General features: G+C 40.5%; 1 non-coding gene across 1 annotated transcript; it reads right to left on the bottom strand.

Moving 5' to 3' along the window:
• Window positions 1-448: 448 nt before the first annotated feature.
• Window positions 449-554, bottom strand: LOC133297908 (small nucleolar RNA R71). The gene has a single exon (XR_009749692.1). It is a non-coding gene; the product is annotated as a small nucleolar RNA R71 (small nucleolar RNA).
• Window positions 555-4,749: the final 4,195 nt, after the last annotated feature.

Below are 4,749 nucleotides of genomic sequence, written 5' to 3'. Positions count from 1 at the left end.
GAGGATTTAGGAAGTGTAAATGGGAATGATGGGGTAGGAGGACCTGCAAGGATAAGGGAACCACCTGTTATAAATGATAATGATAGGTCCATGATGGACTTCATCATACCTGTGTTGGATGAGTTAGATCCAAGCATAGCCCAACCTGTGAATGGAGTGCCCTTCAAATTAGAACCGGTGATGTTCACCATGCTTCAAAACATGGGGCAGTTTCATGGGTTGTTGATGGAAGACCCACACAAGCACCTTAGAAATTTCATAGAAGTGGCCAACACTTTTAGGAATCCTAACATCTCGGATGATGTGTTAAGATTGAAGCTCTTCCCTCATTCACTGGCTGACAAAGCCAAAGAATGGTTGAACTCCCTTCCATCCAACTCTATAACCAATTGGCACACCCTTGCTGAGAAATTCATTATGAAATTTTTCCCCTCTAATAAGATAGTGCAAACTAGAGGTGATATTGCTAACTTCATGCAGAGGGATGGAGAGACACTAGTGGATGTGTGGGAGAGGTACAAGAACCTTCTTAAGCAATGCCCAAATCATGGTTTGCCCTCTTGGGCAGTGTTACAAACCCTGTACAATGGCCTAAATACTCAAAACAGGGCCTTGGCAGATTCTGCTGCTAATGGCATGTTTATGACTATGTCCTTTAACCAAGCCCATGAGTTGTTAGAACAAATGACTCAAAATTATGCCCAATGGCCTGAAGAGAGAAATCAGCCAAGGAGAGTGGCTGGTTTACATGAGATAGACCCTGTAACAGCTCTTTCAGCCAAGTTTGATGCACTGTCTAATTTAGTGAGAACCCAAGGACAAACCATTGAGGCAAGATTATCTCAATCCCAAGTTCCTGCACCTCAAATACCTGTGACCCAACCTCAAGTTAATGCAATAAACACAAGTGTAACTTGTGTTTGCTGTGGTGGGCCCCATTTGTATGATAGCTGCCCATCCAACCCAGAATCTGTGTTTTATGTGGGAAACCAAAATAGAAACCAAAATATTTTTCCCAATAACTTTAACCAGGGATGGAGGCAGAACCAACAGCCTCAATATTTTCAAGGGCAGGGGCAGCAAGCTGGTCCTTCTAATGCTCAAACAAAAATACCTTTTCCTACCCAGAATTACCAACAAACTTCTAGGCAGCAAGCTGTTGTTCAACCTAGTGAGATGCCCATTGCTCCATCCTCTTCTTTAGAAGCTTTGTTAAGGGAATATTTGGTTAAGAATGAGACCAAGCAAAATAGTTTGGAAGCTGTTGTGCAAAGTATTCCAGCATCCCTAAGGAACATAGAATCCCAACTAGGCCATTTAGCAAACACTATGAATACCAGACCTCCTGGTACCTTGCCTAGTAACACTGAAGAGCCTAGGAGAAATAAAGAGCAATGCAATATGATAGAGCTTAGAAATGGCAGATCTGTAAATCAGCCAGAAGCTGTGGTTAGACCTTCCACATTAAAAAAAAAGGAAGGGGAGAACATGCAGAAAGAAAAGGAGGCAAATTCTGAACCTGTTCAGAATTCTGTTGTTCATAATAGCCCCCAAGGGGTTGTGCACAATAACTCTTCACCCACTTTGGTCGAATCAGACACTCAGCCCTCTATAGATGAGCCTTTAGGGAATAATTCCATTGAAAAACCTACTCAAAAGGGTTTGACCCCTAAGCCAAATAGTGAGACACCTGCTACTTCAAAAAGACCTCCACCACCCTTTCCTCAAAGGTTGCAAAAGCAGAAGCAAGATAATCAGTTTAGGAAATTTCTAGACCTCCTAAAACAGTTGCATGTCAACATTCCATTTGTTGATGCATTGGAACAAATGCCCTCTTATGTAAAGTTCATGAAAGAAATTCTTTCAAGAAAAAGGAGGCTAGAAGAGTTTGAGACTGTTGCTCTTACACAAGAGAGCAGTCAATATCTTCTTAGTAAGATACCTCCTAAACTAGGAGACCCAGGAAGTTTTACAATCCCTTGTACCATAGGAGACCACTACATAGGCAGAGCATTGTGTGATTTAGGTGCTAGTATCAACTTAATGCCTTTGAGTGTGTACAAAAAGCTGAAAGTAGGAGAACCTAATCCCACCACTGTCACATTACAGTTGGCTGATAGGTCTCTAGTTTATCCGGAAGGGAAAGTAGAGAATGTTTTGGTTAAAGTAGATAAATTCATTCTACCTGCTGATTTTATAATTTTAGACTATGAGGAAGACAGAGAGGTTCCAATTATTTTGGGAAGGGCTTTCTTAGCCACTGGTGGGGCTGTCATAGATGTTAAGGAGGGTGAGTTGGTCATGAATGTGAATGGGGAACAAGTAAAATTTAATATTTTAAAAGCCATGAAATACCCAAGAGACATTGAGGAATGTTCTAGACTAGATATCATTGACTGTGTAGTCAAAGATAAACTTTTGCATGAGTCCTCATTAGACCCTTTGCAAAATTCTGTTTTTGAGGGTCTAGAAATCAATCAAACTGAGTCTGGGGAAGTAGTTAAGTGGCTTAATTCTAAAACTGATGTCGTTTGGAAAAATAAAAATTTTGAGTCATTAGAATTGGCCAAGAGAGGATTAAAAATTCCCAAATCTTCAATTGAAGAACCCCCTGTGTTAGAACTTAAGCCTCTGCCTAACCATCTTAGATATGCTTACCTAGGAGAAAAAGATACCTTGCCTGTCATAGTGTCCAATCTGCTCACTGTGCTAGAGGAAGAACAGTTGCTGACTGTTTTAAAAAAATTTAAGAGGGCTATAGGTTGGTCTTTAGCAGACATAAAAGGTATTAGCCCTTCTTATTGCACACATAAAATTCTGTTGACTGACCCAACCAGCAGCTCTAGGGAGCAGCAAAGGAGATTGAACCCAATCATGAAAGAGGTAGTCAAAAAGGAAATAATTAAGTGGTTGGATGCTGGGGTAATATATCCTGTTTCTGACAGTAACTGGGTCAGCCCAGTACAGTGTGTCCCTAAGAAAGGTGGGATCACTGTTGTGGAGAATGAGAAAAAAGAATTAATATCCACAAGGACTGTCACTGGTTGGAGAATCTGTATGGACTACAGAAAACTCAATAAGGCCACTAGGAAGGATCATTTTCCTTTGCCTTTTATTGATCAGATGTTAGATAGATTGGCTGGTAAGGAATACTATTGTTTTCTAGATGGTTATTCAGGGTACAATCAAATAGCCTTAGCTCCTGAAGACCAACCAAAGACCACTTTCACTTGTCCCTATGGCATCTTTGCCTTTAGGAGAATGCCCTTTGGATTGTGTAATGCACCAGCCACCTTTCAAAGGTGCATGATGGCAATTTTTACTGACATGATAGAACAATTTGTGGAAGTCTTCATGGATGACTTCAGTGTCTTTGGAGATTCTTATGAAGAATGCCTAAGAAATTTGGAAAAAGTTCTTAGGAGGTGTGAAGAGACAAATCTGGTCCTAAATTGGGAGAAATGCCATTTTATGGTGAGGGAAGGCATAGTTTTAGGACACAGGATCTCTAAGGCTGGTTTAGAAGTTGATAAGGCCAAGATAGACCAAATTGAAAAATTGCCACCCCCTGTTAACATAAAGGGGATAAGGTCTTTCCTTGGGCATGCTGGCTTTTATAGGAGGTTTATAAAAGACTTTTCCAAAACCTCAAAGCCTCTTAGTCATTTGCTGGAAATTAACACCCCATTCCATTTTGATGAGGCTTGTCACAAAGCCTTTAAGGAGCTAAAACAAAAATTAATTTCTGCTCCCATCATAATAGCTCCTGACTGGTCACTGCCCTTTGAATTAATGTGTGATGCAAGTGATTGGGCAGTGGGGGCTGTTTTAGGACAAAGAAAAAATAGAGTTTTTCACTCTATTTACTATGCTAGCCGAACCTTAAATGGAGCCCAACTGAATTATACAGTTACTGAGAAAGAACTGTTGGCTGTTGTATTTGCCTTTGACAAGTTTAGATCTTATTTGGTAGGTACCAAAGTCACTGTATATACTGACCATTCTGCCATAAAATATTTGGTGGAAAAGAAGGATTCTAAGCCTAGATTGATTAGATGGGTTCTTCTCCTTCAAGAGTTTGATATGGAGATTAAAGATAGGAAAGGAACCGAGAATCAAGTGGCTGACCACTTGTCTAGGCTTAATGAAGGGCAGAAAAATGATGTGGGAGTTGAGCAAGCCATTAGGGAAACTTTCCCGGATGAGCAGCTATTTTTAATTACCTCCAACACAACCCCATGGTATGCTGATTTTGCTAACTATTTAGTTAGTGGGGAACTTCCTAAAGAGTTGAGTTACCAACAGAGGAGGAAGTTGGTGCATGACAGTAGGTTTTATTTGTGGGATGAACCCTACATGTTTAAGAAATGTGCTGATCAGATAATTAGGAGATGTGTGTTGGAGGAAGAGAAAGAGGCAATTTTACAGCAATGTCATGACTCACCATATGGTGGTCATTTTGGTGGTCTAAGGACAGCAGCAAAGGTGTTGCAATCTGGTTTTTATTGGCCTACTTTATTCAAGGATGCCAATGTTTATGTCCATAAATGTGATAGGTGTCAAAGGACTGGTAATGTGTCTGAAGCCAATTTTGGAAATAGAACTTTTTGATGTTTGGGGCATAGATTTTATGGGACCATTTCCCCCTTCCTTCGGGAATCAGTATATATTGGTGGCTGTGGACTATGTTTCCAAATGGGTAGAGGCTGCTGCCCTACCCACAAATGATTCAAAAGTGGTAATTAAATT

Source organism: Gastrolobium bilobum, unplaced genomic scaffold, assembly GCF_033153095.1.
Source record: "Gastrolobium bilobum isolate Gb01-03AN ecotype WA unplaced genomic scaffold, APGP_CSIRO_Gbil_v1 utg142890, whole genome shotgun sequence".
Taxonomy (NCBI): Eukaryota; Viridiplantae; Streptophyta; class Magnoliopsida; order Fabales; family Fabaceae; genus Gastrolobium; species Gastrolobium bilobum.
This window is presented reverse-complemented; position numbering and strand designations above follow the sequence as displayed.